This window comes from Coturnix japonica, chromosome 13 (genome assembly GCF_001577835.2).
Source record: "Coturnix japonica isolate 7356 chromosome 13, Coturnix japonica 2.1, whole genome shotgun sequence".
In the NCBI taxonomy this organism is placed as follows: Eukaryota; Metazoa; Chordata; class Aves; order Galliformes; family Phasianidae; genus Coturnix; species Coturnix japonica.
Window position 1 is genome coordinate 1,887,234 of NC_029528.1, and position 23,012 is coordinate 1,910,245.

Genomic DNA, 23,012 nt, shown 5'->3' on the forward strand with positions numbered 1-23,012 from the left:
TTTAGTTATGCCAGCAGATAAGCAGCCTTACTGTTCTACCCCTCAAATTAAAAAAGGTTTGAGCAGCAACAATAAACTTTTAAAATTACTTTTTTAAAAGGACTGGATATTGATTATACTTTGGCACAGCTGATAGCTTGTAGAAGAAATCCATGAGCAACAAGGTACTGACTGCAAAGGTCTGCGGATTAGTTCACTAAACAACATCTGCATTAGAATCCTGCTCCTTTCCTACCCAGCATAGCTCATCCCATTGCATCCATCACTTACAGCTGCAGCTCTCCTCCTGTACCCACACACTGCTCCAAAGGAGAGATGTTGCTTCAACCCATCAGTAATGGGGGAATATGTCCAGAAGGCACCATCCAGCATGTTGTGGCCAGGATAAATAGGATTACTGGCAGCAGTAAAGTCCTCTGCTCAACAACACACCCAGGGATGGCAGCCGCTTTCCAGCCTTGGACTGCAAATACCATCTTACCAAAGCTTTCTTTGCTAATGGGGCCTATTTTCTCTATAGGGAAGAAAAAGGCAGGGAGAGAATTCAATTTTTATGCTTCTGAGTTCCCTACCGATGCGCATGTATTTGACTGCTCCTGTTCCCATTAACACCCAGCATGGGTGGATTTAAACAACTTCAGAGCTGCTACAAGCTGGGATCAACCAAGAGACAGAGCAAATGTTAAAACAACCAACAAACAAACAAAAACCAAACCAAAGTTGTATTTCACTTGAAGATTTTTCTGCACTAAATAATACAGTATAGATTTGACAAAAAAAAAAAAAAAAACCACAAAAAAAAGAAAAACAACAAACCAAAGTACTTCTCAACAGAAATATTCTTTGGCAGCTATGGCACAGAACAGAACGCTGTCTGCCTCTGTTTGCACTCATAATCGTCACCAACACCTACAGGAGCTGTGCTTGCAGAGCAGGTTCCCGCGGGGGTCCTGGGGGCAATGCACTGACTCCAGCACGACAGGGACTACATGGCAGCCTCCAGCTTAGTCAGGTGGAAGAACATATACAGTGCTCGTTCTGGAGGAAAAAAAGGGGTCTGAAATGGTCAATGAAAGAAATCCCTCCAGGCTCCAGCATGAAATGGAGTGAATGAGCAGCTGGAGAAAGGGAGAAAAGCACACTGCTCTCTGAGTGTGATGGCAGGAGTCATCCTGAGCCAAAACTAAGTTCCCCCAGAGTTCACATTTGAAATTGTACTTGTCTCGTTCAAGTGCACAAAGCACGTGAAAAAATTAAACACATGCTCTATTTGTGTGTAGATGCTCTTCTATCAGGAGCAGGGCTAGGTTTCCCAGGAACACAGTTTGCTGGGGGGGAGAAATAAGACCACTGCTTCCTGATTTGCAGCATGAAAACCCAAGGCACGTCCCAGTCAGGAGCCCAATGCTGCAGCACAGGGGCCCCACCTCTGTGATATATCTTCTCCCACTGCAGCTGGGATGCACATTAGTGCTGGCAATTTCAATCTGTTTGATACTGAAACGTTGCTGCATCACACAAGAGGTGCAGATGCATTTCACACAACCAGCAGCAAATACATAGTTATTAAACAGGAAGACAGCAGAGTGAAAGATTCCTCATCCAGTATCTACACTTAGAGCAAATATTCTGCTTTGACAGAACAAGAAAGGATCTGCTTTCCCCCCCTTCTCGTGTATCCTTCCCAGCACAACTGCTTCATGTGCTCAAAGCAAATAACAAATGCCTGACTGTCTTTGCAGACATAAATTGGGAAACAGCAAAGAAAGCTGCTAACACCGAGCTTTGTACTGCATGGTCCAAAGGGAGTCCACGGCAGGGACAAGGCAGAATGCATTAAATCTCAATTAGATCACAGTACACAACAAAGCACAGAACATTATCATCATATTTGCTCACCCAAGGATTAAGTGGTTTCCTTCAGAGAGGGCTGTGCTTGCAAAGCGTCTTGGGGACCGAGTGGCTCTTTGTGGTGGCGAGCAGCCACTGTGCTGCCTACTCTTAATGACTTGCACTCACCAAATGCATCTCATAACACAGCTCTGTACACGCTCCTGTGTGACAGACTGCAAGCTGCAAAGTGATTTAGCTCGGCATTTTGGAAGTGCTTTCTGAGTATTTTTAGCCTATGCAGCACACTGGTGCCTGCCTAGATAAAATAAATAAATAAATAAATAAATAAAAACCTAAAAAATAGCAACGTAGAAAAAAAAACAACAACAAAAAATAGAGAAAATACCAAAGAAAATAAAGTTTTGGTGGCATACTTACATTACTGTAATGACGTACTGGTTTAGTCATTGTAAAGCACCATGATTTAGGTAACATGATGGCACTCAGGGACATGGTTTAGTGATGGGACACAGTAGGTCAGGTTCACAGCCAGACCTGATGATCCTGAATGCTCAGCATCCATGAGTCCTCAAAGTGACACGTGCAAACAGTTGTTTCCCAGAACTCCCCATAGCAACAGCCATGGAAAAAGAAATAGTCGCATTTTACAGAGAATTCAAATGCAATAGGAGAGCAGTTGCTTCCACTGCGTGTTTGGGTCTGGTTTATACAACTTACAAACACTTGCTGCTGACACAACTTAAAGCACACATTATCCAATAAATGCAGTGGAAATTATCTTGAAAGTGGCAGCACCTTGACTTGCTCCTGCAGCAACACTGTGATACCTGCACACTGCTTTAAAGCCCCTTGGAAGGCTTTACTGTCCCCTCTGAGCATCAGAATGAGCAACCGAAATCACGGCAGGACCAGGAACCTCAGCATAATCCACATTACCTTCTGAGGGCAGTTTTTAGACTTACACCAGAAAGGGAAGGAATCAGGTGCCACACAGCAGAGCCAGGATTTGTGAAGTATTCATAAAACTGATTAAAAATATATATATATTTTTTGACTGCTATGGCAAACAAACTGCTTGAGCTCAGCGTGTTGATAACAGGGCTGTCAGTTATTATAATTGAACTGAATGGAGAGTCACCAGAGCCCCTCCATCCCCTGCGCCTGGCACAGCCCAGCTCTGAGCATTCAGATGCAGTACTCATTGCGGTCCCTCCCAGGTCACTTTAAGGGGAAGTGAGCTCAATGTTGAGGGGAATTTTGGAAACACAACACTGCTACACAACCAGACCCACCACCTACCAACATAGGAACATGCTCAGCCAACAAAAGCACAGCTTGCTAAACACACTCAACCACCACACTTCCAAGAAAGCCCATCATAATACCTTCCCCTAACAACCAAAGCTATTATTTTGCCCTACAATGAAGATCAAGACGTCCACAATGGAGGGTTCTCCTTGAAAAACATCACGCTGCCTTTAGGAAACACATCTGGAACAAGTAGCTCACATCTACAAGCCCTCAGGCTTTCTGCCCAGACACAGAAACAAAGCAACCCCCCCATCCCCAAGGAAATAAACACCCTGCCCAAAAACAGCCTGAGTTCCTGATTTCCAAACTCCCTTAATGGTTGGGATTCAAGCTATATGGTCACAGCACAAATTATATTACGCATCCCCTGACTGCACACACTGAGATTATGACTGCTCAGTGCACTCAGCATACAGATGCTCACAAGGGAACACTAAAAGCAAATTCTGGCCCTGTCTATCATCCATAATTCAAGAGAAATCAGGGTTAAAAAAAGTGCATGAGCAATTGACATAATTTATATGCTGTGAGTGGGAGAGCTGGCAGTCTCTCGCATCATAAAGTTTAAATAACAGTAGTTTAACACCAGATGTACCCGCAGCTGTCCTGAGCATTGTGCCATTAGCTCCATTACAGCACAGCACTACCCCTCCCCTTGCTCAATATCCAACCCTGCCCCATCAAGCACTGGTGAAGGCAGGATTTCCCCAGGAATCTCAGGAACAACCAATGAAGAACACATTGCAGCACAAAAAAACCCACTTTGAAAAGTTCTGTGATGCCATTGATTGTGAAAGGTGAAACTTTAGAAGAGAAGGAGGAGGGACAGGAAGAAGTGTTTCTTCAGACCTCCAGCAATAGCACCAAGTTATGGGGATGCTGCTCTGAGCTTTGATCGATCCAGTGGCATTTACCTTTAGAAGATACACTTCCTTCCTGTTGTAAACTAACCCCAAATATTCTTCTTCCCACTGCCTTCACACGAGGGAATATCAAATGAATTCTGTGTGTGTGCACCGAGGAGTATTAATTGATTGTTCAATCTAAACCAGCTTTTAGTCAATACATCCTGCTGAAACTCCACTGAAACAAGAGAAGCCTGGAACAGCGCCTGCATCCTCTGAGCACCCTCAGGTTCATCCACAGGAGAAAATCCAAACTTCCCAGAAATGAAGTATTACTCAACAGTATTACATTACTGGGCAGTGTTGGGATGAGCTGCAGGGAATAGGCCACACAACTCACACCTGTACGTTCATTCCTTCAACTAATTTGTTCTGAACCTCCTCACGCCCACTGCAGTTTGTTATAGAATGAGTGAAGAGGCAGAATATAACCAACACCATCCACAGCTACAAAGCTGAATTTGAAGAGTGTCAAACCCAGAAAGTTCAAACCAAAAGCCTGCAGTCCAGCCATGCCTCCTGCTCTACCCCTTCCTGTTGGTTTTGCAGTACCCTGCACATACCAGGGTGCCATCACTGCATTACCAGTCCAAGCACCACCTCTCTGCAGTTAGTGCTCAAGTGCCAGATTGACAGATTTATTGTTTCCTTCATCTATGCTCATCTGGGAAGTACAGAGCTAAGCTGCATTTAAAACAAGAAGTCACCATCAGCACAGAGCATCAACACTTGGTCAGGAAATTCCTTTTCTACCTCTCAAAAGCAGATTCAGCATCTCCACAGCATAAAGATGACGAGACACTTCTCAACCACTTCACGAAACACAGAACTTGGTGAGCACACAGCAACAAGAAACATGGTGGGGAGGCAGTTTAGGTCATTTTTAGGGTGTTTTTTTCTTCCCCACCATCTGATTTCGATAACTTCCAAGCAGTAAAGCAGGATCAGATCCAGAATGGTGCTAATACAGACCTAAGTCTTCCCCTCTTTCTTTTACAGTCTCAATCTCTCTTTAACTGCTCCTGATGTGAGCAGCACCTCTGCTCTCAGTGTCACTGCTTCCAGGGCCACAGCTCTCCCTCCCAGCTGTGCTCAGCCATGCCCCACACTACCTGAAGGAAAAGGTCCCCAGCCATCTTATGGGCTTTTTTCCACCCTTTTCCTTCCTCTAGGTCACGATCCAATATTCTTATCAGAGCATGCAGTGCACATTGTCTAGACAAACTGCTCCTGCAGCAGCACCCAGGAGCACGATTGCACATGGGATATAAAAGGCACAAGTCTGAAATACGGCACAGCGCATCCCTTTTAACACCGCCACGTGAACTGCCAGCATAAAGCACTTCACATGGGATTTACAGCACCCATCTCCCTACCCAGGAGGTGGAGAGAGAAATCTGCAAAGATGGCAGAACATAATTTAAGTTCATGATTTATTTTCTTTCTTCCAGTAGCCAGAGAAGAATTTAAATGAGGCATTTCCAGCACTTCCTTGAAAGCCCAAATCTCTACATATATCCACAAAACTCAATGAAACCTCAAGATTATGTTATTCCTCCGCTCACAAAACACAATATATGGCATCCCTGCTGCCACTTCATACTGACTTAGTGTTACAATTACTGGCACATCTGGAACTAACAAACATTCTGAGCAAATTAATAAGATGAGCGACTCGCTAAAATCTCTCCCTGTGGGCTGGATACCCTACACAGCTTTCTGAATAATGGGAAACAAGGAGAAAAAAAAACCCAAGCCCCTCAATTCCAAAGTAACAACCAAAGGCCAGGATTCACCTCTGCCTGCTGCCAACTTCCCACTGCTTCTTCCCAGTCCTCTTCCATGCTGGCTTTACAACTAAGCAGAGCAACAGCAAGGCACCAAATGGAGGGAGCCTGGATTTACCAGCGGGACAAAAGGGGCTCCTTGCCCCAAATGAGCACCACCAGCTGTGATGCATTAACAAGGTGACTCTGCCTGCCACCCACACCTGAGTCCCATCATTCAATCAAGAAATCACACTCCCCATGTGCAAACAGGTGCCAACTTCCACCAGAGCAACAAATTTCCCCACTACAAATGAAGCATAAACCAGGAAACTTTGGAGGTGCTTTTAAATCCAAACCATTTTAAGTACAAAAAGATTCTACCCATCATGTGCTGTCTGCATAACCTCCTGGTGAAAGCCTGCCCTACCCAAACCTTGCATGGACTTCTGCACTTAAAACACCTTTTCCAGCTGCTGAGCACAGAGCTTCAGTGCTGCCCCACATGCACAACAAGGCACAGCGCAGCCCCTGCCCTGGGACACAGGGATGCAGCAGCAGAAAGCAGCAAAGCTCACAAAGGCAAGTTCTGCAGCATGATGAAATGCAGGAGAATCCCTCTGGCTGGGTGTGGATGAATGTCACACCCAGTAACTGCAGCTCTAATTACTCAGGATTACATTTAATACTCCTGCTCATTTACAGCAGCATTTTGCCCCATGTACAACATTACTAAACATAACGAGCACAAAGTGCTGCTTTGCAAGAGCAAGGATGGGAGGTGCACATTTAACAGTAATACAATAAACTAGACATCCTTATTTTATTTTTTTCCAGAGGCACAATCAGGGTCCCATCCCAAATCCCCTGCGTGTGGTGGGAGCTTTGCTATTAATGCCTGTGAGAACAAGAATTCCTACCTGTATTTATTCCCTCTGGTCTACCAAGCCATATTTAAATCTGTTTCCTCAATAGGAAGGAACTTAACCAACCTGGAAAAATAACAAATCAGCGCTACCTGCATTGTTTTTCATGTCTGACTACACCATTAATGCTGTGTCAGACACCATCAGCATCAAAGGAGGCATCAGCCTTTGCCAGAACTATAGCACTTTCTGAATGAAAAAGATATGAAAAAAGTTCCAAGGACATTTTTCCTGCTGAACTTGCCCACTGCCAACAGTGTGATGCCCTCCATGGCCCTGCCTACTCAGCCTGTTCATACAGTGCTGTGCTGGGAGTTCCTGCCCCAGAATCAAGAACTGTGCCAACCCGGCCACTGAGAATAGAGACTTCCTTACAGAGCAGATGGAGAAAGGAGAATTGGTTTCCCCATCAGTTGAGATGATCCTGAAGGTCCAGCTGGGAAGCTGCTTCCCCTGCTGGAGTAGGGGAGCTTGTAAGCAATCATATCAAGCCAGAACTCAGCACTGAGCTGTCAGATAAAATTCTCGTTCTTATCAATGCAGCACCACAACAGCTGCAATAGGTCTGCTGCTCCTTAACCAGGTGTGGTTAACAAGTGAAACTGGTTTGCAACAGGACTGAGAAGCAAACTCCAAAAACATACATGTTTTCACACCGATCTTTGTTTTCCTTAAGCACTTAACTGCATTTCAAGCTGTTTTAATTCCAGGTGCAAGACACTTGTATGTAGGTATGTATGTATGTATGCTAGCTGTGGGTCTCCCCAGAAACCCCACAAGCCAAAGACATGGGGCAGTGTCACAGCCAAGAACCCCAGAGCTGAGCGAGCAGAAATGTTTAAGTCAAACTGAGTACAAAAAAGAAGAAAACATATATAGCTATATACAAAAACAGCCAAGTATGGGAGGACTCCAAACCAGTGCTTCTGGTTAGCAAACATTATCGTGATGAAATTCAGAGAAGTCTTCTCATGTTTTCACATTCAGACGTAACTATCTCTATCATTTGAGAGGGGTAATCTTGTCAGTCTAACGCTGTAATCCCTCCCCATAATACTGCTTGAAAGCCAAAAATCAATGTTTTGTGACACAATGGGGACAAGCACTCCCAGCACCCTGCTGGTCTGAGAGCTCACCCTGCCACGCTGCACCATTTCAGATCGCAGAGCATTATCCCTAATACTGTGCTGGTGAAACAGGCACTCCCACAACAATATTTGCTGTGACACCCCTGATGCTGCCCCTTCAGCCTTTCCTCAAATCTGTTCTCTGTTAGGCACAATGATGCTTTCCACAACTACCCACTTGCCCACTGCTGTCCCCACTGGAGGATGCTATTAAATACTGGGACTGGTACTTATCAGATATCAGAGATTAGATGTACAGCATTATTTCATATCATCTTCCTGCAAATTTTGGAAGGACTGCAGTGGAATGAGAGAGGAAAAAACAAATCCTTATCCCTTTTTTCAAGAGGGAACTTTAATACATTATACTCTGCAAAGTTGGCACAGCTAAGAACACCTAGCAAACACTGCACACTGTTCATAAAGAGTACTTAACATTGTGTAAGACAATAAAAAGGCAGTAGAGATTTGCAGACCATTGCAGACCAAGGCTGCCTGTCATACTTAGATTAAAATACAAACCCCCATAATGTATTCTCCCCGTTAGCTCTCCTGAAGTATGAACCGGGGCATACTGCAATCGACTTTGGAGAGAGAAAGGGCCATGTCTTTAAAGTACAAAAGAAATGCATTTGCTCAAGGACAGGAGAGCTCACAGCCCTTCCTTGCACATTGTGGGTCTTAAAGCAGCAGCTATTTAACAAGCCTCAAGGACCGACCAAGAATGCAATAAATTTTTTACTGAAACCTAAAGGGCCTCTAAGAACCCAAGAATAAATAACAAGTTCACACAGCTTTATTTGCTGTCCTCCCACATGAGCAGCCCCTATGCACTGTGCCACCTGGGCTAGGTGTTATGAGGAATGCCCAAAAGTGGGGCCTTGTCCAGGTGGGATGGTGCCAAGCTGACCACCAGGGCTCTGCTCTCACCCACACACCTCACAGAGCCCCAGAAGATGCAGCCAAGGCACCCAGCCCCGTGCCTTCCCATGTGGGAAATGCACATTGTTTGACTTGGGCTGCAGCCATGATGGCAGCAACATCTGCATCAACCCAGCCTCACTCATTGGCACTGCCCTGCAATGCCAGGCAGCCAGGAACACAGCTCAGACCTGGTATGTTCTAATCAATTCCTTCTCCAAAGCTCTGCAGTGCAGTCGCATGATGGTCAGTTTGCAGAATATCAAAGCTCTGGATTACTGCAGACTGAGAGCAACCATTTTAGCAATTAACTTATTTTTGGTAGCATTGTTTACTTCTGCAAATTTGAGCAATGCTGGTTCTCCCATCAGATATGTTCTTTTTAGCCAGGAAAAAAAAAAACAACAGATAGAGTGCATTAAAGCATTTTTCATCTCTGTTCTTCACATGTGGTACTGAACTTTGAAATATTCAAAGTTTAACCAATTGATTTTGCTTCCGGCAAGTCTCAGTTGCAGGCAGCTCTGCAGAGAGTGCAGCCTCTCACTCTGAAATAGCTACTTCTTACCTAACCTGCTCTATGCACAGAAGAATGAACAAACACCCATTAATAGAGATCTAAAGTCAAGAAGACAGAGCAGTCAGCACAGAGAAAGGGAATGAGAGTACAGAGTGAGAAACTTGTGATGGAGAGTCCCAACATCCGCTGCCTTTGCTGAGCAATACAGAAGGAACAAGAAGGATGGAGAGCAGCAGGGCTGAGGATGCACAGTGCAGATGCCCATCCTCTTATCTGTGGCATTTCTTGTTTGTTCAAGGATTTCATATTAGGCTCATCTTTGGAAAATCATGAAGGAATTTATCACTCTACTCCTTCGAAATGCCATGTAAATATTAGCTACCCTTACAAGCTTAATCGCTGTGCAGGAGGCATTATGAATGTTATTCTTTATGCAGGGAGTTTCCAAAAGTAACCCAAGTGGGCACATCCCTGTAAACCCTTCACTTTTTCCTGTCACAGCCCCAAAACTGCCATATGGGATGATGCTGTATAAAAGTGGAGGAGGAAGAAGCTGGCACAACAAGGAGCAGTGATGCTTTCAGACAAAGGCCTTATGGCCCCCTGGGTTTGTGCACAAACTCCTTATCAAAAGGCAGAGCTTAACATCAAGGGGTACAGTGACAAGGTCAGAAATTGGGACCAGAAGCATTACATATAGATTGCTTGTCCCTATCCCAAACTACTGGAACTTTGCACACTTCTTCCATGCTGAAGCAATAAAATCAATACTGACCCTAAACAAACTGAAAAGCTGTGCTCACCAGCTGGGAGATCCCGATCCCCACGGCCCCTTTTCTATGAATTCTTTAAGACTTGCCTGACTCTGAAAACAGGTTTTCCTGCTTTACAATTCACTCTGCCCAGCGAGGGCAGCTGGAAGGCGCCACAGGCTGACTGCTGGATGCTGGCACTGCAAGGCAGCCACACCAAACCCCTCCCTAGGCAGGCACAGCTCCCTGCTGCCATTGCCTGGGCAGCCTCCCCTCTGCCCAGCACACAGCTGCCTTCCTGCAATGCAGGCAGCACCACCCAGAGCAAAGCCTGGGGGCAAAGCCACCGCTCTGCAGGCGCTGCGACCCTGTTACTGAGTGTGGAAACTCAGAACAGATCAAACAGCAAGAAATAAGACAACACATTCATCATTTCTGGTAAGGTCTTTAGAAGTGATAAAGGTAATGTTGCTTTTTCTTTTACTTAACAATAGAGCTCTAAGAATGTAAGAAAGAGAAATACATTTACAATTTCTTGAACAGACCCTACAAGCTTCCTGCCTATCTATTATGGCTTCGGCTTAACTCAGCCGCTCACAACATTCTAGCATGAAAATGACAGATCAGTGTAAACTTAGATGCCTTTTTGAGATACGATATCACACTGCAGAAATACCAACCCAACTAAGCCAAAAACAAACCACCACAAGAAACAGGGACGGCCAGAACTTATCAAAACATTTGCATGCTTTGCAAAACACAACTTGGCACTCTTCTCTGAATGCCAGTAATACTTTTTTCCTTCAATGAGACACATCCATGTTTACATGGGAGAACAAAACTCCTTGGCTGGGTTGTCCGTGCTGCTCTCCACAAGGCAGGAGCTGCCCACTCTTACTGCTGTGCAGCCACAGCCCTGCGATGCACTCAGTGATTTCCACTATTTTGATGTAACTGTTAGCGCTCAAAAATAAAACCAACAACAAAAAGGTATTCACAGAGCTACTGCAAGGTGCAGGCCAGCATTTAGGAGGAAGTTCTACCACTCAGAGGGTGATGATGCACTAGAACATGTTGCCCAAGGAGGCTGTGGATGCCCCATCCCTGCAGGCATTCAAGGCCAGGATGGATGTGGCTCTGAGAAGCCTGGGCTGCTGGTTGGCGACCCTGCACACAGCAGGGGGTAGGAGCCAGATGATTATTATCTCCCAAGAGGATTTTTAAGAGGGATAGTCCTCAAATGCTGATGTGTCTGGGCAGTTCTGGCACTTATCAGTTCTACAGCAGAAGTTGAACTTGCAGAATGAAAGCTCTATTGCTGTTTTCTCTACAGCCATCACCTCACAATACCACACTATCCCACAGGATGCGCCTGGGGGCCCAGCAAGCTCTGCTCTCACCAGGTAGGTCTGTGTGGTAGGCCAGGACTTACTCCTTGGCAGTCCGTCACCACCACTTGCTTCTTGCATGGTGCATTCAGACATGAGTCTGCAAGACTGCTCTATCGATACCTTGACTTAGGTCTTATTAATGAGCAAGGAAAAATCCTTCATGTCAGCTTCTCTATTTGGAGAGCTGTTGCTGTCTCTGAAGAAGAAGGAAAACCACTGTGTGCATGAACAGAATAAAGGACAGATTTTCAGGGGATGACACCATCCCATTTCAGGTTTTTTTTAATGCATTTCAGACATCACATATTTGCAAATTTAATGGCAAATTCTTCTGCGGTTTTCAGTTTTAAGATTGTATTTAGATCCTCTGGGTCTAAGTAGAGCAACGCTGTGTGTTTACCCACCAAGAACACTGGAATTCATGTACTAACATTGCTTCATTAGCCTGCTTTACACTTTCCAAATGATGAAAGCAGGTCTTAATTTTTCATGAAGAGGAAAACTGCACCTTTTTGCATGGTAAAACAACTGGGTTAATTGTCCACATTAACATTGCATCTGTTTCCCAAGAAGCCACCAAGTCTTTCCATCAGAACATCGTAAATACAAGTCACAGCACAGAAAGCAACATCATTTTCTTCAAGCATGCCAGGCCAGCAATTTTAATCTGGTATGTAAGCTTTGTTTTTTGTGATGATCCTACAACCAATGTGCCCTTTTTGCATGAATTGGGAAAAGCTGATACCGAACAGGTTCCTTGACACTGAATGAAGGTTACTCATCCCAAAGTCATCCAGCACACCACACAGCACTTTTATTTAAGACATTAATTAGAGGAAGGGAAGGCAAGTGGCTCAATGGACTGAGCCTGGACTTCTCCAAACCACAGATGGGAGAGGCAGAAAACCCAGAAGAGGGCTGTGGCTCCATGAAACCCCTGTTACAAGCTCAGTTAGTGGCTAACAGCCAAAACTGTGGAGTTTTTAATCTTCAGGATTTTAATCTGGATCTGAACCAGCCCCAGCATTGGGAGAAACAGACAACATGGCAACAGCATCTACTTCTTTAGTAATTTACAACTCCAAGAAGTAGCACAACCACCCCACTCACCCAGATCCCCTTCTTCACAGTTGAACTGAAATGACAAATTGCATCTAAAAGTAGTTGTTTAATGAACAGGAGTGAACTTCTAATGAAGGCAGTATTGATAAAATGTCAAGCACCAGGGGCTCTGCTCCCAGCTCATTTCAATTCACAATGAAGGAGAACACAAGAAGCTCCATTTACCTGCTGCCCCAGTGGTGCACATCACCCTCAGCCCAGTTCTGGGGCAGCAGCAAGAAGGGAGAGCAGAAACTTGAACTGCTGGGCACAAACCCATCTCATGGAGCACGCAAAGCTGCACAGAACTATTCAGTGCACCCACTCTGGTACAGCACAGTGCTGCCATCTCCCTGTCAGGGCTGCCTGCCTGGCAGGGTGCTGCACATTTCATGTACAAAAAAGAGAAATACTAGAGAGGATGAGACTTGTTCCCACTGCACATAAAACAGAAATAGTAGAAAAAGCATGACAGAACCATGAGAACCCATCAACACTGCACTGTGTTAATCAAAGCTCCATTTATGTCATCACACACAGGGACCCGCAGTGAAGGATTTTCATGTACTTTTATCACAAAGCACACTTCAATAGATAGGGCTCTTAATGGCCTTCGGTTTCATCTGTCTGTGCAGCATACCTGGTGTTCTAATCTGCACTCCTCTCCACCTTGCTTTGTGGAGGATGTCCTCCAGAAGCACAAAGCCAGTACTCACCAACTTGCATGTTCATTGTTCTGACATCCCTCCAATGGATGCTAACCCCTCCTACTTCTCCAGTACGCAATAAGAAACGTTGCTTATCAATGGTGGCAAAGAAACAAAGAAGCTGCTGCTGTTCATATTGTGAAAGGTAAATGGATTCAAGAATCAGACTTACTACTGCACCCCAAGCAACTCACCCATGGTGACACTACAAGAAACAGGATAAAAACCGCTGGCCTGCTGGAAAACTGGAATCTGAGCATGATTGATTAGACTGCCCCTGGAAAAATAATATTTTACAAAAGAGAGAATCTGAATTGAAGCAACAGAACGGCAATTTTGTGTGGTGGGGACAAGACAAATCTTCACAGCAGCAAAGCAGGATGCTTCAGGCTGAATTTTATTGGCTACTCCAAGTCTTGTCTCTAGCAGGCACTGCATTCCCAGACAATGTTTTGTCCCCATGATGAAGGCTGAATCATTCCCTTTTCAGGATCTAGCATTTTCTACATAAAACAAGAGAAAGGAGCAGAACAATAGCAGCAGATCAATTAAAATGTGTTGTGACATTTTTACTGAAAATAGCTAATGGAAAAGAAACAATCCACAGACAAAGATTTAGAGCTACCAAGATCAGAACAGTCTGATGCCTGTGACAACACGCTCATCAATCCCTCAAATACAAATTGCATCCTCATTTTTATAGAGTTGTGGGTATTAGGCAGTTTTCTCTTTATGGAAGACAATCTTGCAATGTTTTGACTGAAAAAATAAGGACAGCAGCCTTGACTGAGGGGCCGGGCAAGATATTGTGGCACTTGGATGTCCTTGAATCAATCTGAAAGCACTCACAGAGGTACCGAAGCATTTATCAAAAGGACATCGCCATAGATGCATTTCAGAGTCTTATCCGTTTAGTTTGCCAGCACATTAATTTTCTGTTTTCAGTGGCAACGTTGTGATGTTTACAACACCCCTTCATTCAGTTTTAATTAAATGTCTCCCATCATATTTACTCCAATCACCCCTTATTATAAATAGTTGAGTTTTGTTATTTACAATGATGTTTAGTTTTACTACAGCCTCATCACAGGATGTATTTTACAGCTTTCTGTCTTACAAATGATTGGACATTGCTGCTGCAATATTACAGATCAAGCAAAATTAATATCCCCTTTTATTTCTTGTCTTTTTTTAATCAACCATCATGTTTTAAAGTTATAATCAAGACACCATACAAGTGCAAAACAGCCTAACTTTAATCACTTGTTTTGCGCTTCAGGAAACAAAAGCTTATCTTTATCAAGAGGGACATCTAAGTGAGAAGTTAGCATGTATGCAGTGATGAACAGATAGAGCAAGTATAACAACATAAATCCACATCCAGCCTGAACACCTTTGACTTCATGTGAATAAGGAGGAAAGAGTTGCCCTCTGGGCAGCACAGAGATGATGGCCCTGCACAACTCTGGCTATCAAAGGTGAAAAAAAGCATGGAAAACACTTTGTGCAGCATTGCAGTGCTCTGCTCCTTTCCCTTCCCTTGCTCTCTGCTGACCATTACCCTGTGGGAAGCATCACTATGGGCACCCTTGCAAGGTGTATTTTAAAACCTTTTGTCCTCTGGTGGAGCACAGAGACTGGCAACAACTGGCTGATGCACTTATTTCATGTTGCTATTGGTTTCTAAAGTTATTATTTGAATTTTCAGCAATACTCTCACTCTTCTCCAAGACATCCAGCTGCACAGAATTTAAGTCAATGATTCCAAATGCTCTCAATAGAAATGCTTAAAAGCAAAGAGAGGCATAACAGAACTTCCTCTGCTTCCAGAAGTGACAATACAGGGAATCACTTTTCACATTGTATGCACTCCCAGAATTCTGATTTTGAAATGATTTGAAAGGGTTTCTGGATAAGTGACTGAGCTCTGCATGGAGCTGTAGGACTGGGCTCTGTGCAAGGAGGAAGCCCAAGAGGCTCTGACAGCCAAGGTCGCATGGGGACATCAGGACCAGCAAATGCTCAGAGCTGGATGCCCAACTCAGACAGCACAGGGAAAGATGTCCTCTGAGGAGGGGAAATATTCTAATGAATGCAATCAGGCTGAGCAACTGCGCTAGCACATTAAATACAAAGCGGGACTTGGGAAACTCCAACTAGAAGTGGAGACCTAGCATTTGGAATCACTGTTATAGATCACTTCCTACAAAAGAAATCCAGAGCTTCTCCAAGGCTGAACAAAGTCAGAGATGCCTTAAAAGACAGCAAAATATTATTATTAGCTGTTAAACACTTGAGGAAAGAATGTGTTACCAGTTCAGCTGCAAGTGTCAATTAATTCTATTAGTTAAACATACTCTTGTAAAATAATTAAGCTTTACAAGTCCACAGAAAAGGTTCTATTTTGCAGTGAGCTGCTAGTGGGTGAATCATTAAAACTTTAGATAACAAAATCACACATTGGATGAGATCTTGTAAATTCAGCAAGCCTTCAGTATTTTTCCAATGCTCACATTGCTCAAATTATCTGCTAGCTTCTATCAATACTTCAGCTTGTGGTGCAGTTGCATTTCTTCCCAAGAAGAACAGTAATTCCAAATGAAAATCCCCGTTAGTGTGGTCCTTTCAGAGGCTGAGACAGACTTGTAACTGCTTTCCAAGACGCCTGCGCTGGTGATAATGTTTTGCAATCCTGTTACAAAACCCTTTGACTCCTAACACTGTACAGAGGGCCACATGGGTTTCCATAAACCCTCAGCTCCTCTGCTGGGTGAGCTGCATTTCTGCCCTTGGCATTCAGCCGCGATGCATCTTCCCTCCCTAGCAACAACAAGGAGAAGCTTCCCATTTAGCTTCTATCTTTTAAAACTCTCTGGAGCATCCTTATTCCCAAGCAAACCTGCTCTGCCTGTTCCTCCATCAGTAGTTCCTATCTTAGTCTCTGGAAACTAGAAAGCAATATCACAGGGGGAAAAAATAGCTTGTAATACTCTAAAAATACCCCATAGAAGATTGTGATTTAAGTGCCTTATGCACAGATCTAATTTAAACGTACTTGGCTGGCCAGAAATGCATCACTTCTGACATAAAATGATACATGTACCATGATCCTTCTTCAGTAGAAGCCCAAGCATTTTTCAGCACAAGTTACTTCCAACACTCGTCTGTTCGCACTCCAGACAGTTGCCTCCCAGCTATGGGCTCATCAGCTCTACTCTGTCTGCAGCCCAGCCCAAGGTCTGCACCCCTCCTGGGTATCAAGTGAAACCATGAAACAGGAGGAAGAGGAAAGCTCCCTTGTCCAGAGCATCCTGATTACATGGAGAATTGCCAACAATGCCACCTCCATCCACATGGGCTAATTTCCACCTGCAACAGAAGCTTTCTTCTTGTGAGTTGCTCCCCTTTCCACGCTTGTTCTCCCCATTCCTGCCCCACTGCTTTCTGCCAAGTGCCTGTCTTGACTCACCAGCACTTCTAGATGCTACATTGCCATCATTATTTAACAGAGAACAAAACCCCTGCTCTCAAAAATCCAACACAGGCATATGTTAGGCTGTGGCATGGCAAAAATACCCAGGTGTTTTTTTCATTACAGGCTCCTAAGCATTAGAAACAACACCTCTCCCCCCCTTCACCCTTGTATCTTCTCCAAGAATGGGACATTAATTGTCTATGACAGCATTTGCAGACCACTGCAACCAACTTCCCTCAGCACTGCCAGAACAGGGAAACCTCCTTATGAAAATTAGGCAGAGGGAGAGAGAATTAAAGCAATGGGTGAAATTACATTCTTACTAACTTAAAATGCAGATATCTTGGTTCTCTCCTTCTTTATTGCACATGTTTAAGACCAGTTGTTGTCAATAGTCATGCCAATAGCTCCTTACATTGAAAATCTGAACTGAGATGAGCTGTTCTTATCAGGCAAAAACACACTGGCAGTGATTTTTGACTGTACCATCTACCTTAAAATCCTACTGAGAAGCACTACCTTCAAAAGTATTTTAATCTGCAGCATCACAGGGATTTCTTCTTACACCTGTGAAAGAGTGGCCAGAGCCACAGTGTGACCTGATACCGGGGGCTCAGGAGTGCTTAGACAACCTGGATGAAAACAGATCAGTATGTTTACTACTGCATTTCACACTGAAAATATCACTCATGCAAATCATTTTATCAGGTTATTTTCTCAGTCACCTTGGTTATTCCCAAATGGATTGTGCCAGCAAGTGCTCTGCCACACCAGTGAATTCCTGCACACAACATCAAACCATTTCTCAAAGCAATCACAAGTAAAGCCTGTTCCTGTTTCCCTCACCATTGGAAAGGGACCATCCCAGCACAGCACCAGAGAAGGAAACACCACATCCTCTCAAAAGGATGCAAATAAATTAGAGGCGTGCATAGTTATACAAACATTTGCAGACGTACACAACAGCAAACAGCAGCAACTAATCCCATAAAATCCTCTGAGAGAACAGAAAGATTTTTCACTCTTTGAAACGCGATAATGAAAAAACAATTCCCAGATGCTCCACCAGATGAAATCATCTTGTTTGGAAGTTTATAATTATCTATGTTAAATGCGTCGGTCCACTTTCAAGATTAGTGATAATGGATCCTACATTCTTAATAAAGCCCTTCATCCCTAGGGATTCAACGTGAGCTTATGCAGGCACTCCAAGATCATGGCAGCTCCCTCTGCCTCAAGATGTGGCAGCTGTTTGATACAGCTGCACATGCTGTAAACAAGGCACCACAGCACAGAACAAATGGAGGACGTTTGTAAGGAAGGAGGAGGCTACAGAAAGGACTCCCACAACCTTTGAAGCTTCCATATGAGAGTTCAACACAAAAAACAAGGGGATGGGTGTGCAGTCCCTGAAGACAAAGGAGGGAGTTCCTGCTGTCCCCCACAGCCTCTTAGCTCAGAGCAGTATTGGGACCAGTCTCAATGCTGCCCTCTAAATGCAGGTTGGTTCCTTTGCCCACGGGCACAGCCTGGGTTACAACAGCTCACCAAAACCAGTGTCAGTATGAAGCATTACATGCAAGTTACATCACTTTAGTAGGAACAGAAGAGCAAGGATCAGCCCTAGTCCTTCAAGAAACACTCTTCAAACTGCCCTTGAACAATAATCTCCAAACAAGACCTTCATTTTCTACTTTCAGGCACAGCCCTTGAGCCGTTCTGCAAGTAACTGGAGATGTGGGAAGAGAAGGTATTTAACCTCTTGGTTATGAGGACAGAGTTCTCGAGGCTTTTAAAAATCAAACAGTCAGCAGAATATAAAACTGCAGAAAAAGGCTCACAAGTCATTACTGGAGATGTTGTATGAAATGAGTACAAGCAAAAGAGGAAACCTCCTTACAGTTTTAATGGGTTTGGAATTGAGCTCTTCAGAATGGAGAGCAGCCCATAAGAGAGGCACAGCCTGGGAGGGCTGCATCTCACCATTACAGATGTTACAGCTGATCACAAATGACCTCTGCAGCAAAAACCACCTCAGTGCTGCAACTGAGGCATGAAAGTAGGAGGAGGTATTGTGATTTCTGACTACTGCATCCTTTACCTTCTTCCTTGCTATACAGACAAGCTCAAGCCACAGTAATAGTGTATGTGGAGGGGTGAGGGGGGGGGAGCTTTGACCTTCCTTAAGCACCAGGAAGCCCTTATGCATTTTCCAAATAACTACTCCCAGAAAACCACTGTTCAACTTGCTGTTAACACTACGAACTGAAGGTTTCACACAGCCACTCTTCCTCATCACAGTGTGAGGCCAAACTAATCAATAACAGGTTGTTAATGCCAATGAATTTGCACCAGCAGTTTGTTTATAAAATGAAAAGTTACTGAAACAGAACTAAATATTGCCTAAATCAAATTAGCTGCACTCGCAATAAATAATTAAAGCAATAAAGTTGTTCATAAATAGAGAACAATTTAATTAATTTTACCACCAGGTACAGAAATATCAATACTGCAGCAAGAGATGGGGCGTATGGGAAGGCAGGGTGGTGAGGCACTCCTGTATCTGCAGACACTCAGCCAACACAATAGCAAAATGATTGTGTATATACAAAAAAAATAAAAGAAATCAAATCCAAGCAGTAATAAGAGTACTTGGAAAGAATAAGTAGCTGTTGAGAGCCAGATAACTGGCTCAAGAAGAGACACTGCCCACGTGAAATGTATTTTGTGAAGGTGAAGGATAGGAAGGACGGTGTAGGATGGATTATTTGAGGTAAAATCTTCACAAGCTTTAGATAAGCAGCTGTGTTTGTGATCTATTCTTGCCCATGACTCTGCATGCACTCTCCAGTGCTCACCATGACCAGACATCTGTAAAGACTCCACTTCTCGCTATCTATCCATCAGGTGGGCACCCAGGAGTGCACACACACAGCTGCTTCCTTCACTACTTGGTATCACAGGTACACACGTTTTCCTCTCAGTCTAAACCAAAACCTTCAGGGATGAGTAAGATCAGCTGAAACAATGGAATACAAAACTGAAGAGATGATGCAGGTGTCAGCTGTGGAGTATTGCAATAGTGGAGTATTAACAAAACTTGCCTGTACTTAAGGAAAGCACTACAAAATATCAGCATAACAGTTACCTTGGGCTGTTAAAATGCTTCTGACTCCTTTTTAAGGAAGGTAAGCGCAGAGTTTGCAATCTCATCTCTTGCCATAAAGCACAGCCTTCCCCAGAGAGGGCTGTATGAAGCCATTCTGCAGTTGTGTATCACAACAAAGTGCAATAGAAAGTCATCTGAGGCCGGCCATGCCACAGAAACATCCATCAAAAGTAATTCAGCACAGCTAACAGAGAAGTCAGACTGACTTTGACAGCTGAGCTCTCTTCTAACAAAACTTCACCTCAAGCACATTTGGTGCCATTCACCCCACGTGGGAATTACTGCTGGGAGGGTGCAAAGGAGGGGCTGCTCCTGGAGGCCTTGCTGAGCACTGAATGGCATCCATTTTTGCTTTGCACACACCCCTGCTCCAACAGAGGCCCTGTAACACAACCACCACAAAGGCTGCCTCTCAAACTTGGCTCAAGCAACACTACAAACTAGGCACTTAATAATTATTCATTGCACACCACCACATCCTTTTGTATGTTCTGCATGCTCTCTCTAGTCGTCAACGAGATGGGAGACCAAGCAGCTAAAGGCCAAATTTGCAAACACAGCCAGGTGCACAGCTCCCAGCGGAAACAGAGCAGGGTGAGCCTGGCAGCAAGCAGAACAGGGGAAGCAAAGGCTCCATGAGCAGGTCTGGCCCAAAGCAAAGCAAGCATGACAGGCAGGAGGGCCCCACTTTCTGGGGGACTTTGGGGCAGGCCAGTATATCTGTGCAGAAGTGAGGATTCAATGCCCCACACACCAGAGAAAACTGCAGTCTTTCAGTGTTAAGGGGGCCTCAACAGCTGCTGCAGCACGCCAATGCTAAAATGCCCTGGGTATCCTTTTAGGTGTACTCATCAGAGCAAATCTAAGGATGTCAAGTTTCATTCCTTTGCAATATACAGAGTTCAACAGGAAAACCACCTGCTCCAAAAACATACATAGGAGAAACAGTAGCAAAAATAAGCATTAGCAGCTGCCCAGTAAATAACTTCCCCAGCAAGCAAATCCATCTGTTCAGCTCCTGGTCTGAAGTCCCTGACACACCTTCATGAATGACTAATTTGATGAAGATTGAGATCAGCGAGGCAGACCAGACCCATGGTTCTCTTCTTTCATAGCACTGGGCTCTTCTTCAAAACAATCTTGCTCACCCATCCTAATTGCCACAGGACACAAATCACCTCTTCCTGACCCTCCTGCGCCTCCTGTTGGGTTTTCCTTCCCAGCATCGAGCAGGCTCTCGGGCAGCCTTTTCATTCTGCTGCTTTTCTTTCAAAGAGGATGTGATTCAACTTAGCCAATAAATTTATTTCCAGATAAGAGAGCCTGAAAGCTCTTTCTGTAAAGACTTGAAGAATTGTTTTCTCTGCCTGCTTGCACGTGACACAACATTGCAGAGCAAACCTGGCAGGAACCAGTACTTTCGAAGGGCTGAGATTTGCAGGAAACCAAGCACAGCCAAGGGCAGACCTGCAGGGCAGGCAGCTCTGCTCCACGCACCATCAGCCTGGGTCACCCCCAACCTCCTCCAGCATCACTGGTGTGTACAGACCAGAAATAAACAGCCTTGTTTTTAGTTCTCATTAGGTTCCCAAAAACCTAACGCCTCCCCCCTATAACTTTACACTGAATATCAGACAACATCAGACTTGCTTGTCTACAAGAGATGGAACTGCACCATGGAAAGAAAGGGGCTCTGCTGGGTGAAGGACAGGAGCTCAGCAATCCACTGTCCCTGCCCAGTCCCTGAGCCCAGGTCCCCAACCTGCATGTATTTTTAGCAGCTTCCTGTGGCTGACTCAGTGTCATCTTCTGAACCCAGACAGAGCACTGCTGCCTGCCACTGCAGAGCGTATTGCTGGCACACATGAACAGTTTCACTAACAGCTTTATTTTAAGGATACCAAAATGCTTTCACCACCCCACGCAACGTTTCTAAGTTTATTTGGCGTTATCCTCACTTTGTACATGAGAAAGAGAAAGGTTACTTGCTGCAACTGAGATAATACAAAGGCTTTTAGGCTAAAAAGGCCATATTCAATATGAATTCAACACAAAACTCTGAAATCTATTCAAGAATATGCATGTAGCCAACAAAGACATAATAAATTCCTATTAATTCCTGCTATTCTCAGAATTGCATGAGCAGAAATTGAATTATTTCTGAAGCTCAGAGACTCATCTAAAGGTATAAGGCTCCGAGCACTCAAGATGCATCTTAGTCTCCAACCCAATAAAGACGTAGGGGTTAGCTGTACCATAATCCCAATACATCCATATAATCAGTGCAAGTACTGCTGCTAAGGGATAAAGCATCAAAGCACCAGTGTAACAGAGGCACCAGAACCTCTTTGCTGCTGTCTCCTGTTTTTCCTCTTACAGCTTGCATCAGATCAATGGATATTACTTTCCCTTTAAGACTTGTCTCGCTGAAATCATGACAAAGGCAGAAAACAGCAACCGAATGAGGTTTGTACACAGAAAGCAAAGCATACCAAATCACTCAGACTAATATAGCTCCGGGAATCAATAGGAGTATTTTTAACCACTCTCATAAATCTCTGCTCTGCTTCTGCTACTGGAAGTATCAGAATAGATCGAGTCTCTCAGGCATCAACAGAGTCAGATCTGTAGGACCTGGGTGTGCTTCTGCAAAAGCCTTAGAAAGAGGTACCATGACTCCCCGACAGACACAGCGTGCCAGGGGCAGGGACACAGCTCACAGTCTCAGTGCACCAGTCATTCAGTCTTAAAAGCAACACAGAAAAAAAGACTAGCCAAAAGTGACAGGAAAAGTACCAACCACAGAGAAAAATACTAAAGGCTACACTACAGATTTGGAGGATAATCTGCAACTTAAACATCTCGCCTTTCTTCCTTCTTTAACATATGCACACGGCTATTTGAAGCTTATCAGAGTCGTTGGGATGGGATCAGCAAGGAGCACAGAGTGCCCCAGCAGGCAGCCACGAGCTGCAGCTTATTAAGGCTGAATGCTAACCAGGACATGAAGGATTTGCTATCACCCTGCAATGGAGAGGCACATCATAACCATGAGATTACAGAGGACTGACATTTTGCCAGCATTAT

General features: G+C 44.4%; 1 protein-coding gene across 6 annotated transcripts in view; it reads right to left on the bottom strand.

The window, feature by feature from the left end:
- The window catches only part of FSTL4 (follistatin like 4), a 182,254-nt gene that overhangs the window by 134,479 nt on the left and 24,763 nt on the right, over positions 1 to 23,012 (bottom strand). Inside the window, exon 1 of one of the 6 annotated variants that reach the window (XM_032447430.1) lies at positions 1,900 to 1,982. The exons of the other annotated variants lie outside the window; for them this stretch is intronic. The gene's annotated coding sequence lies outside the window, so the exon portion shown is untranslated. Of the gene's footprint in view, positions 1 to 1,899; positions 1,983 to 23,012 lie in introns of those variants that run through there. 6 annotated transcript variants of the gene reach the window in all.